At 37.9% G+C, this 14,701-nt stretch overlaps 1 long non-coding RNA gene across 1 annotated transcript in view; it reads left to right on the forward strand.

Annotated features, from left to right (window-relative positions):
* LOC137000384 (uncharacterized) overlaps positions 1–14,701 on the forward strand; it is a 145,700-nt gene that overhangs the window by 62,680 nt on the left and 68,319 nt on the right. Inside the window, exon 6 of the long non-coding RNA XR_010890636.1 lies at positions 3,856–3,955. This is a non-coding gene — a long non-coding RNA (uncharacterized lncRNA). The remainder of the gene's footprint in view (positions 1–3,855; positions 3,956–14,701) is intronic.

Genomic DNA, 14,701 nt, shown 5'->3' on the forward strand with positions numbered 1-14,701 from the left:
GGATTTACGCAGTTCACTCTGGACAATTGTTTCAGAGAAGTTTTTTCAAAAGAAGTACATGTTTTTATCTAGAGTCTGTCGTAGGAATTTCGTTGTCAAAGACGTTTGAAGCGGATCAACTGGTTAGCAAAAAAATTGCTTTAACTTTTTTCACCGCTTGACATTCTCACCTTATGCGAGGAAAGAAATGAAAATACGACATTCTTGTATTATTGAACTCTTAGTGTTACGATATGTAAAAAAGCTCGTATCTCTTTTTATTTTTATTAATCAGAGTGCGTATTCGGGACAAACAATGTTCAAGTTAACGCCGTAACCGTCAAGAGGTTAATATCGACCGTGCAATTATTTGCGAACCGCCGGAATGCTTGAAAAGGGGTCGGCAAGCATATCGTTCAACTTAATTTAATTTGGTGCGCGTTCAGAAATTCGCAAGCGCGCTTTGTCGGCGCTTTGCGGCGTGATCGATCAGATCGTCGCGCGAGAGAATCCGGAATTGGCCGTTGAATTCTTCGCCCGCTCGCTCGCCCGCCCCGAACACGTTCTGCCTGTTGAGTCGTAATGCACGATCGCGCAAAAGAGATTTAATTAATACAATTGACCCGAGAGCGATCGCTCGCTCTCTTGCCGGTCGCCTTGCAATTTCAATTTCTCTTTCGGAATGCGCACTACCGAGTGTGAAGTCGACGAAGCCGGAGTGTCATCATCGTCCATGGTGTCGACGCCTGGATTAAACGACGCATTTTCCAAATTCCGCAACTCGCGACGGATTCGTAAATCACCCGCTTTGACGGTGCGCTTTGACAACTTCTTTCGTTCCGCGAACCAAGTCCCACCATACACGCGAGTAATTCTGAGATTTCGAATATTACTGTTATATTATTGCCGATAATTTGAACATGCATTTCACGTCGCTGGTGTAATCAAATGCGCGAATGCGTACATCGAGGGCGAAAATATTTCAGCGTGGTTGGATGGCGTGAACGCATCGCACATGAGCGAAATCAAACGCGCGTTTCGATCGCGCCACAAAATCGATAGGTACCTCAGAGTGCGCTCAGAAATTCACGCGCACCTACGCGTATACGCAGGTCCGGTAATTAAACCTGTCATTGCACCGAGGCACAGCGGAGAGCGTAACCGACAGGCGTACTTGTCGCTTTACATAAACCATTTAGAAACGACATTTTTGTCCCCGGTGTTCGCGCAAGCGAGCGCTCGCGCGCGCGTCTTTCTTTTTTTACGCCCTCCGCCCTAATAATGCTCATGTCACCGGCAGGCGCATTAACGTGCGCTTTCTCTTAAATAATGCTCCGCGAGAGCAAGAAAATGCACGTCAGTCTGTTCAAATTTCAAACGACCGTCGACTCGCACGGCTGCTTAATTAATGCGGGTTCTTGCAAAAATTTCATCACTAGAAATTGCAATGAGTGATACAGTTTGCGCGGCAAATTTGCGTCTAATCACTCTGCAATTTTCGTCGAAAAACGAAGCGGACGGATACCGCAAAAGTAAAAGAAATATGTACATTTAACCTCGGGATTTCCATTTTGAATGGTGTAGGAAAGCGAGGTATCGACTTTCGTGTTGGATACGTTGGGACTTTATATCGGCGGAATAAAAGTACCAGAGTGTATCTGCAATCTGTAAAAATTTAATTGATATCAGATTCGAATCAACAATTTTATTCGATAATATACTGAGTATGGTCATGAATATTTCGTTTCCTTTATTCTTTCTCTCGTTAAATAAAAATTTTATTCTATTCCACTGACTCTTTCTTATATCCCAGATTCTCATGCTCGATGGTTCACGTAAACCATATCAACGTATACCTAAATTGAATTGTACCTAAATTGAAATGGTTACACAAAGCACACTATATTTCGACGTATAAGCTTGATTTGCGGAAGGGAACATATGACAATGTGCATTTTTCTCAACATCCATCATATACAATTGATTATATTAATTCTGACATTGCCCGAATTATTTTATTTATGATATAAAGAAAATATGAAATATGAAAAGTATAATATATAATTTAAATATATATTTGACTAACAACAAATTTGCCGATTTCTTTCAACAAAAAGCAACTTATTGTTAATGATAGTATGTGCGTTTAAATATTCTCGTAACATTAAATTTATTGTGAAGTCTCGAGCATTTCACAGAGAAAAAAACGATCGTTCCTTAATAAAAGGTCAGAATCTAAGATCGAGCGTCTTTATACATAAGTGGGTGCGAAAGTGCCTTTATTTTCAATTTTCATAATAGCCGTATCGACCGGTCTGTCTCGACGAAGTATAGAACAAGGTCTGTATATATACAGGGTGATTCTTAAATGCATATCATTACATTTATATAAATATATGTAGGAAAAATCGTAGGACAAGTGAAAATAGAGTGATTTCTTGCACCAAAGTAAATCGAAAAGATAGAATAATATTTTTTTACAAGACGATTAATAACGCGTTAATTATAATAACTATTTTTTAAATTTTAATAATGACTTTTACTTCACTTTATATGTAATTCTAACAATAAGTATGCGCAAAGGACAAAATTTTAATGTAAGAAATTAAGTTAAATTTAGAGATATTCTTAAGTCTGACTATTGATAGATTTTTCTACTAGCATGTTAACGATATTGTGTTGTTATTAGTTTGAGACGCAAGTCGCCATATTATTTTTCAAGTGTCAAATTCCAAATTTCTAGTTATTAATTTGAGACGGCTTGCGTAAATAAATGCGCTCGAAAAAGAATCTTTTTAATTAAAAAATGAGTTGAATTTGCTTTTTCTACTATTATAGCTTTCTTTATATTTTTAACTTATTTTTTCACAAAGGATAAGTCTGTTTTCTTGGGTTATGATTTTCGGCATATACTGTATATATTTATATGTATATATATATATATATATATATATATATATATATATATATATAAATATAATCAACGGATAGATGGAACGACATAATCGAAAAGGACGATGCGCGCACGGAAGAGGGACCAAGGGTCTTTTAACGGGTAGCACAGATATCAATCATAGAGGGCTCAGGCCTGTCAAGTCACTGACTGCGCACGACGATAAAGACACCGAAATCGAGCGACGTAGACTTTGCATGCTCTTGCCTTCGCCCTTTAAACTTTAAAGAGAAACAAGTTGTACTGCAGTTTACGGAGTTCGCCTCTTTTTATCACAACAGTGCACCGCGATGTCACTGCATGTGAGCGAGCGTTGCACAGGTACTTTACCATCATCATATTTTCGTAAGAACGCGTATGTTGTGCGAAAGTCTGAAATTAAAAATAACCTAGGTAAAATTTACGCTTGTTTAATTTAATAAAAATGACTTTCGTCCGATTTTCACTTTTAAGTTAATACTTTTGCAAATGTAATTTCTCACAGATTTTTTCTTCGTCTAACTTCCGCATTTACGGTCGATTTTGTAAATAATTTTAGTAAACTCTGTATAAATCGTATATCATATTTACCAAGTTTACAAGCGGTATATCCGCAGTGGATGTTTTATATGCAGGAGGTTCTGCGTGCACAGTGTTCCTCGACCTATGAAGGAACTTTGGACGAGCTAGAGGGAACTTGAAGGAGGACAGAATGGAAAACAATAACTTTTTCATTTAGCGAGCGAGACATTACCGCGATATAAGCGCGCGGTTGCACGATAAAACTAAGGCGACGTCGTCGTCGACGACGTTGACGAGCTCCGCACGCGCGTCGTACGTCGCGTTTTACCTTCTTTTCGCGAGGAAGCGACCGTGATATCGAGTGTGTTATTGCACGTATATATTCTACGCGTATCAAGATTTCCGTTTTTCTTCTGTTGTAGGAAAAGCTTCGAGCTGGATGAGGTCGACGACAACTCGGAAAACCCGATGCCGCGCCTTCTCAGTCCATCGCTGATGTTTCTTTCTTCGTATTTCTAGCGGGTAAGTTTTCACATGAATAGTCGATCGATTATTACGATTCAATAATGGCGTACGGGAAACAGTTCAAGTGCACTAATCATAGAGATCTCGTGGCTTCAAGTACTATTTATCCATTTCGTTGGTTTATCTTTTGGAACGCTCGATACATTTATTGTTCAAATAATCGTGATTTAGAAACAAATAATTTTCAATAACCTTTCCCAGTATTTATTTTTGAATTTAATCAATTTTAACTTTAGTTTTTTATATTTTACTCTTAAATTATAAAATTTACATTTTAATTTTTAAATTAAAAATTTTTAAAACTTTCTGAAAAAGCTTTATATAAAATGTATGGTCTGTTTTTGAATTGTCACATTAAATTTACGATTTGGAGACTGTAAATTTTTTTTACATAGATTGAATTATGTTTTATATAGAAATTATTTTCAATAATGAAGCTATTTCTATATTTTAACGGTTAAAAAATTAGTCGATAAATGTTTCGATATCAAAGGAGCAAATATGTGTGCAAGTGAATGGGAGAATATAATTTAGAACTTGAATTGTTTTTATCGGAGATATTTCACTTTCTTTGTATATCATACTACTTTACGGTATTTCTATTACATTAATGCTTTACTGTATAGTATCGTCTGTCAAAAGTAATAGTAATATACCCTGTGACCTAGATTCGAACTCGTGTTCGCAATATAATTTCCGCATAATTCCGCGTTTGTGTTAGTATACAGGGTGTGCCGGTGGCAAGTGAGGCATAAAAACGTTGCAAAGAATCAACTATTATTAATTTGCAAATTTTTAAGTGCTATTGCAAAAGTGTTTAATGCGATAGTAAGTAAACATTATAGGGCGTATTGTAAAAGGTTTGCGGATCGAAAACACCATTAATACCAGAGAGACGTTGCTTTTGAAGATTATTTCGGAAATATAAAACCCTTTATTTAAATTGGCGAATTCAAGCACCACGATGACAATATGACACGAATCGATACCGATTTAACAAACTTTCTGATTCATCCTGCAAATCGGTGTATATGCATGTAGACGTACGTCGGTGGGTGCGTACGCGCGCGCGCGTGTGTACGGTACAAGCGCGCAATATCCAAGCTACCTGTCGGCTATCAACGTCTTCCTACGATTTATCGTGACGTTACACGCGAGCCTTTCCGCATACACCCTTCCGCCTTTCCGCCGGAAAACTTTTTCAATTCGTACCGGGTGTTTCATCTATTAGTGCAGCGCGAATTTGCCTGGCTATTAATCCTACTTCAGACCTTTTTTCGCGCGCAAAGAAAAAAAAAAACACGCATTAGCCGGAAAGATGGCTGAACTTTGCGTATGAATGTGTGCGCATATTCGTGATATCTCAACTGATCATTTCCTTTTCACTTCTCTTCTTTTATTCGCAGAGAATAATGCTCGCGATTACGTTGATTTTGAATCATTGATTTCCAACTAGATAATTCGTTTATTGAGTGCTATTGCAAAAGCGATGAATTAAGTGCAAAACATCAGTCAAACAGAGCGAACGATAAGCTAACATTGAAATATAATATACGTAAAAAAAGAAAACATATACAGAGGAAAGAAAAATGTTAATATAACTAAATTGTATAATTATCCTTTATTTAAAATATTTATACATCTAAATTAGACATGTGTCAGAGTAATTAACAATTAACAAATTTGTGGAATTTAAAACAACAATATAGTTTTGTTGACGCGTTTAATTTGTGATTTATCACATGTGCTACACATTTCTGCAAAGTTATAGATTTTTTAAGTTTCGAATTAGTGAATCTTTCTTGTATTGATCGAAACAGCCACTGCCTACTTTAGACTGAACTCTATTCTATTCTCATTATGTATTTAATTACTTGCAGCCACTATAGCGTTCCATATCGATAAGAAAAGTTTGGAAAGTGAATACTTTATGCATTACTGCGCATTGCCATAAGTTAAACAGTTAACTGCAACAGAATAACGTAACGACGTTCATTTAACGACTTTAGCATCGTGTCATTGTTTGCGACAAGCGTTTTATCCACGCAATTATCACGTCAGTTATGAACGGTTTTTAGATATGAAAAAGTAGTGTATAATTTTAGCGTTATTTACGAGACAAGTTAGTGTTTTAAAACGAAATACTAATTACAGATATCAGATAAGTTTATATGGTTTATATGGCAATAAAGTTTATATGGTTTCGCAAATAACAAACTTTACAAAAAATTGCGCAAACTTTGTTGGTCGATATTTTCTTAAAAATAAAAAAAAAACGTTAAAACTTGTGATAGCTTGTAATATTGTAATTCTTTGCATAATTAGAATTTATTAGAATTTATTTGATATTTTACGAATACAAAATACATTTTTAAATTTCAAGGACTCTTAGCTTAATCAAATTGCGTTTTTATCCGCTGTTATTAAGTAGTCTGTCTGTTAAAGTTTACCATGTGTGAACAATTTCTATAATATTATAAATTCATGCTCTTTGTAAAAACAAAAGAATAATTGGAATTAACATGTAGAAGCGTGATTGGAGTAAACGGGCAGCGCCGACCGAAATTAATTTTCTCGATGAGAAATAATCCCTCAGATTGCGAGGAGTCGATTCTCCGACCGCATGTACGCGGGCATTAATACATCCACGTGCGCGCCGCAGTTTGCTATGCACAAAGGGCGAAGGGCTGCGCGCGGCGCGATTCAGGCGAGGGGTAGCAGAAGATATTAATGCCACCGATTAATGCTCTAAACGTTACGTTAATCGCCATTAGCCGTTCGCCGCTTCGAACGGTCGAACTGCGCGCAGATCAACATTGTTTGCCGATCACATACATGTCGCGCGATGTGAAATACAACGCCGTGTCTCACGAATGTAAAGCGCGCGCTGCGAGCGCGTCCGTTGTCGTGATCACGTTCTGCTCGTATTATAACGAATTACCGCCGATGATGGAATACCGTGGCAACGAGTGACAGTGATTAGTAAATGAGTTGTCGCTGTTTTGCCATCCTATTGCTGGCTGTCGCGCCACGTGAGCTGTCAAGCTCGCAAACGGATTAAGGTTCGTTACGTATGAATTGATCGAAATAATTAGTTTCCCTCTTTTTTTCCGAATGATTTATCTTCTCAACAAATCTCACAAGTTTTTCAAACTATTATCCACGATATTATTTTTTAATATCAAGCGCATATTTATCAAAAGAAAAAAAACTGGCATCTTTTATGAGCTAGATTTATATGATCGTGAAAACTTGGAGATATTTTAGGAAATTTTTAGATAGCTTGTTGCTTTGTAGTGAATGTTGTATCCATCTAAAAAAAAAAATATTGTATTCCATTTAAACTTGTGTGTACCTGTCTACAATCATCTTTTTAGTTTTGCAACATAATCATACAACCGCTCGATTATCGATTGCGAAAAATCACGTTTGATGCAGAATTCTGTCAGTATGCGATTCGAAAATTTAATTGAAATTCCGGACTACACCGGGATTAAAAGTAAGCGTTGTTTGTTATTAAATAATATCGCGCGCGATACGCCGTGTTAATATTGACATTCGACGATAGGATACGCGGACGTGCGTAACATCAGATTAACGTTGCAGTGTGAAAACGCGTAATCGATATGGTTGCCCGTGCATTTGCAACGATTTCCATGTGGAGGTGAATGCTTTGCTGATATTAATTCACTTGGTTCTATCACGGGAGGATCGCGTTTTACAGTTTTGCAGATTTACAATTTTCATATTGTACTTTAAAATCGCGCGTCCACAAGTATGTTTCGCACTTGTTTTATTGTCTTGTGCGAAGTAATTAACATATTATATATTGCATGTGTTTTTAATGAAAAAATTCATCTGGGATATCTACAAAATGCTAAGTTTTAGCAAAGTTATATTTGCATTTTCTGCAAATGTAATATAAGTGCGCGAATTGGAATGCTAGTAAAACAATGTCGGTAAAAGTCAACTCCAAATGCATTACACGCATGAGAATGACAATATTTTATTAAGCATTATATTAGATGAATCTGATAATATTTATGTTAAATTTATATATGTTTTTTTTTATCTTATTTGATTACGCTTCGATCATTTTTACACAGTCATATTGAGAAAGTTAAATTAATCACTAATCATTTAATTGTAATGCAATATTTTTGATTTTTTTATTATTTCAAATAAATTATAAGTTTTAAAAGTGGTATTACAACACTTGTGAGAAAATAAGCAGCATTTGAAAAGCATCGCCGTTCGCATTGACATTACGATACAGTAGAACTTTCATTATATTGATGGATTTAGAAGCGTACGCCAATCATATGTAATTGTGTGTTTTTTTTTTAATATAACCATTCAGGTTCCTATAATATAAATTTGTCTCATATTGTAACGTCAAACGATAAAAATATGTTTTCAGGCACGTAACATTTTTCAAACTTTTTGATGATTTTTAATTAATTATTAGGTACTTAATATATATGGGGCTATAATATATATGCGTATGGAATATTTGTTTTTGTAACGTACCCAATATTTATTCATATTTAATATAATATCTAAATCTAACAGAAAAATTTTCATTGTTTTTATAATGTAAACGAATTCATTGATATTTATTCATCAGATATAGACATGCAAGATAATTTTTATATATACAAATACGTACATAGAAATGTAGTTTTAAATTAAAAGATAACTGTTAGATACTCATGAAAGACATTCCTTCAACACAATATAATTTAGTTGCATTTTGACCCTCACTTGAGTGAGAAAGATCCTAATTTTTGCTGTTTCATGTGATACGTTTGATGTAATTGTAAATTCCGCCATGTCGACAAAACTGAGATTCAAACTCGATCAATATTACGAGCAATTCGCGAGTTAGGTTACACTTAATTACAAGACACAAGCGCCGAAGCTTACACCTTCTCGTCGTGATTACGTGATTACGTGAACTATAAGCCGTTGTCCCGTTGAGTCCTGTTGAGCACACAATTACAAAGCTTTTATAGGACAATCTGAAATTACGTATGTCAAACACAGTTATTGCACGTTTGTACAGAGAGGAAGGATTGGTTTGAATTAGTAAATATAAAGTGAAAGCCGATCCGACGACAACCACTATATGTTGTGCGATAAAAGATTGGCTGTGTTTTCGTTAATTTAATAACGCAACTCATAAACACAGCCCCGCGGATAAAACTTTTAATTATAAATATTAATCTCGCGCGCGCCGTTAAAAGGCAAGCCTGCCCGGCGTGTTGTTAGAAAGTCGCCAAAGCACGGATTGTTAAAACGAAATTAACGCGGCTCGCGTATATACATGAGAAAGTCGGTCGCGTTTTAAACTTTTCAGCGATGTTTCATGCCTACTGACGAAAGTGATTCTGCCGAACTTTTAATTGCACCCGGATAAAAATAAGTACCGATGGCGAATAACTTTACGTAATAATGCCGAACTCGTCGCGCGAATACAAAATGTAGGAATTAATTATTTTAATACATTACGACTCGGAAAAGGGGATGTTATTGCATTACTGTGTTTTGTGATGTTCTATGCTGGATGAGGTGAATATCGTAATATAAGCGTATATAAGCGTAATATAAGTAATATAATTATATCATAATATAAGACAATAAAGTGATTTTCCGTATAAAAATACGCTGAAAAAGTAGAATAACGTTTTTTTACGATTTTATTATTAAAAAGCCCATTTTTAAAGTTGGAAAATTTAATAACAAATTTTAATTAACTATGGTATTAATATGAGATGACTATAATTATGATTCTTGGGCGCACTGTATATAAGTATGTGTACGAAATATATAATATTAATTATTAAACAATTATCGTTTCTCGTCTTGTGTAAAAAAAAATGATCAATAATAGCTCGAACAACACTGTACAAAAACTAACGGAACTGCGTGATGTTTGACGAGGTAAAACCGTAGCAATTAAACGCGAATAACTAGCGTTACAGCGGGAGGCGGGAAGGGGAGGGGGAGAAGGGATTTTCCCGCGTGTTAAACGCGGAGTCAAAGTGACGCTCAATAGAGAGGCTGGCCAGCTGTGTTTTAAGCTTCTTAACCGTTCTCCGAGCGGCAGGTCGCCGATGGTGCGGCCCGCAGCCGGCAGTGAAACGTCAATCGACGAGTTACGCGTCCGCCGTCCACGAGCAATTTCGGGAAATGGTTTGGATCACGGCCTTTTAGCCCGTGGCGAAGCGGATGAGTGTGTACGTAGGCGCGGGATTGCGGTACGCGATTTTGCGCGCGTATGTGTGCTGCTATGCGTATGTGTTGCTCGGGGGTGCGTGTGCGTGTCAATGGACGCGTTGAAAGAGCTGGTCAAAGGGCCGGCCGCAGGCCGCCACACATTTGCGCTGGTGTACACACTTTCTCGCAGTGCGGCACAACGACGGGCTCTTTGCCCGGCTCGCGACACACCGCGCGAAATTGCGCTCAGAAAAGAGAGTTCGTCCGTAGGTCGACAATAGGTCACAATGGTATCGTACTCGCGCGCAGTATCGTGCCGGTTTATCGGTTCACCGAGTGTACAGAGTTACGATATGACGATTATGAGCGTCCGTCTCAGCGCGTATTACCGCAACTGCACACGAACGAACTTGTCGATTAGTATACCTGGCTATATCTGTCAGATTGGGGCGCGATGTTTGTTTTATGCGTGTGTTTGATTAGGATTCCTGAATATATTTTATCAAGGCAAATTAAGCTATCCAAGACAAATTATCAAAATATGATAAATTATATATGAAAATAATTTGCTAATTTTTTTGCTTTGAAAAGTAATTTTTTTGCTCCAATTATTAAAAAGTTACGAAGGGCTAGATAGCTTAATATATCTATTTTATCGTTACATTTCCAACTCAATATTTTGCTCCCACCTTTGATCCCAATTTTTCGCGTAATATACGACATATTGAATTAAAGTAGCAGACAATATATTGACTGTTTTCGTATATTTCAAAATACGTCTCAATTATTTGCATATTATTTTTCATTTCTCATATTTTCTTTGCATTTCTCTCTTTCTCTCTCTCTCTCTCATTTTTTATGAATATAAATTTTTATCAAATAAATGTGTCTGAAATGAAGATGGATCCAAATTTTGAATCCAAGATGAAATAAATTTGTCTACAAGTAAAAAATTGCAATTTTACTTTACATCATAATTTTAATTCATAATTTACTCGAGCATACGTTTCAAGTAGCAAACGTTGACGCGTGTGTACATATATGAATGAATATGAATGAAATACTAACAGCCGGCTGCGTGTAACGATCCTTTTATGAAACATCGGACTCATTTCATAACTCGCAAGAGTTTGCCTTTTTATTTTTACATTTTATCAAGTGCTCAAAACACGAATCAACGGCTGTGCGCAATATTTCTTCATATACACATATGTAAAATTCAGGTCAACGCACAAAAAGTTAATAATTTCGTTATTGACTGCTCTTGAAATGTAGCTACTGCAAGATTTTACATCTTGTGTCGGCCGTGTAAAAACATATGAACCACCTTGTGTTTTATATGCAATTTAAAGAGGAGGAATAATAAAAGATGATAACTTGTCTCAATTTACATATTTTATGTGCAGGTACATGTAGGTATTACGCAATTCGCACGCGCGCACGTGCCTCATGAAATAATCGCGAGTTTTGGATAAAAGATAAGCTTGCGTTAAAAACGAGTCGAGCGTGGCTCGCACTTTGTAGAGCAACAGTGCCAGGTGAATCCAGGTGAATCCAAGTGACGGTTAGTCCATCGACTCCACTTTGAGCGCGCTATTACGTCAACCAGCTCTCTTCCTGTCGATCCGCGCGGTAGGATGGCAACGCCAGGGTGCGGTGATTCGCGCGCAGCGCGAATCTGCATCTGGCGGAGTGGAATATTTTCGGCGTCCGGAAATATCCGCAGAATATTTCCGTCGTCATGAATTTTTCCACTTTCGCTCAAGTTTTTATGCGAGAGCGCCGTTGCGCGCATGCTACACTATGCGGGAAACGTCGGCACTATATTCCGTGAAATATATAACGCGATTTGGCGGCAAAAATTGCTTCCTTGCCGTAGTGCAATGCGAAGCAGTTCGGGTGTTTTATAGGGCGGTACCGCTGTATTAAGAAAAAAATGTTGTGCGCTGCGCGCGGGAACGCGCGGAAACACGGTCGGGAATTATAATGCAGCGTGCAACCGATCCTCGTTTTGATGCCGTTAGGATACGTTAATTATCCAGATGCCCGTATAAATCATTAAAATTTCGGCGTGAGCGTATGCGAGGGCCTGGGCATGTGTGTGTACTTTACGCGTAATGATGTTGTGCGTTATCGTTTACATAATTTAGATGAGCGCGCGGGGAAGTTCCGCTGAAATTTGGAAATGTATATTTGAATGGTGCAATGAGAGCGAGAACGGGCGCGTTGAAGCGGAGTACCGCGCGTTCGATGCGCCGACTTTTCGTTTATGAGCGTCGACAAATTCGCTAAACTCACAGGCAGAATCCATCGTGGGAAGCGCTCGCGATATTTTACGCGAATATGTGCACGATCAAACTTTCCAGCGGACGTAACGCACTAAATTGTCCCGTAATGTGTGTATTGATGTTAAAAGCGGAGGATAAAACCGTGTAATCTTTAATTCATTTTGTCCTCAGCGAGGGATTATCGGAACGTTATTCTCTCTTTCGACTGTATGATTAAATTTCAAAGACATCGAGTTTCCAAACGAAATCCGATTCGCTCTGATAATTAACAGATTACACGGTTAGTCGCTTCGCGCGACTGAACGGAATTTTTAAAATGAGTGGCTTTCTACTTTGACCAATAGCGAGCTACTTTACACGTAGATCGTCGCTAATGAAGTATAAGGTAGAACGCCTACGTTCGCGTGTCATCTCATTTATGTCTTTCCCCCCTTCCCCTCTCTCTTCCCACCCCTCTCTCATTCCAATTTTTTGATCAATAAAGTCTACGTTTATATTTCATTTTATACCACTCATATACATTGCAGCGTCCGCGTTCTCGACCTCTCAACAACCCGTGCCCCGAAAATTGGTTCGTCACGCCGTGTTTGTACGCACGTACACGCGAACCCTCTCTTTCCTTCTCTCTCTCTCTCTCTCTCTCTTTCTGTCTCTCTACACGCGCCCCGGCGTGACGCAAAATTCACGCCACGATTTGTTTGGTCGAGCTGCTTCCCCTCTGCCGCCCTTCCCCGACCAACCCTTCGCGTTTTGCATCCTGCCGCATGTATCCGCGGATATCTGTTTCATTGTTTTTCACGTATTGTTTGAGATAAATAATACGCCGGCGCGCGTCGATCCCTTTTTTTTTCCGTACTTTATTCGCAGAGCGCGCGTGGCGTGGCGGCTCGTCGTCGCTGCATTCAATTTCACATACTCGCGCCTGCCTGCGTACGCATACGAGTCTAACGGGAACGGTATTATATGTTTTCAGCTCGTTCGGATAAACAGAGCGTCAAATATTTGAAGAGGTTATTTTTATCGAGTTTCGATTAACCCTTTTCAGCTCCGATCAAGTTCTCCGTTATTCGATGCGAACCCTCGCGCGGGCACAGACAGGGACACGATGTGAGGGGAGCGAAAGTAGCGGAAAACCGACAGATGCGATATATTATACATATATTATACATCGACTGCCTGATAAGAAGGACTTTTATTTTACATTTTATGTATTAATTACCGAGGACGGAAAATACACAGTTTGCACCTTCAATGAAAAACTTGCACACTTAGACGCTCGTATGTCTTTCATTATGCAATGAATTTCTCAAGTGAGTCATTTTGGCGGTCACCCGGGACTCATTCGCCGACTTGACGCTCCACGTCAGATAAATTCATTATCTTGCTGACAAACTGTAGTTTCTCCAAAGGCAAAGTGTGTCTAATTAAAATATAGACAGTCATGTAGACAAAGGATGGAACAATCTTTTATCGAAATTGTGCATAAAATCGTACGCGAAGTGATTTTCGAGAGCGTATTTTACCTTTGTTTTATCTTTAACGGTAAAACAATATCTTGATAAAAACAAAATCTTAAGTATACAATCTTTACCTTAAATTTGATCCCGTTTTTCTAGAAATCACTTTGGATAACGAAGACGTTGAACGAAGCGCTCGTATTTCTTAAGAGTTGAAAGATTAATACCGCTTATTGTTCTTATTACGAGCGTTAATCGCATTATATTTTTATTCACATGATGTAGAAAGCGTTTAGTATTTCTCATCATTCCAGAGCGAGCAATATCCTATTTAGACAATATTCACAGATTGCTGCGTAACATCTCATCTCAGGTTGGTCTGTTAGTTATTAATGGCGGCTCGTGTTAAGGCGTCTCGAGTATTTATGAGTCGATTAATATGTAAGGCGCCTTATATCTTATGTAAGGTGGCGTTCAAAGTATCAGCCAGATTTCAAAGACGTCAGACCGTGAAGTCTCTATTAATATTTTGCAGCCTTAACGAGGGCTGATATTAAGTAATCTTGCTTTCGGCGTAAAGCACTTTTGCGAGCCGCGTTGTCGGCTTTCGACACACTCGCCTTTGACGTTGAAAACTTCTAGCTAAATGGATGAACCAATTTAAAAGAACGTTTAGGTACGAAGAGAAGGAGGCACTTCCGCGTAAACTCTAATCGTATTAAATGTATGCGTAAAACAATTATTGCATAAATATTTCACGTCACCGAGTTTTTTTTTTG

The sequence above is a fragment of the Linepithema humile genome, chromosome 6 (assembly GCF_040581485.1).
Source record: "Linepithema humile isolate Giens D197 chromosome 6, Lhum_UNIL_v1.0, whole genome shotgun sequence".
Lineage (NCBI taxonomy): Eukaryota > Metazoa > Arthropoda > Insecta > Hymenoptera > Formicidae > Linepithema > Linepithema humile.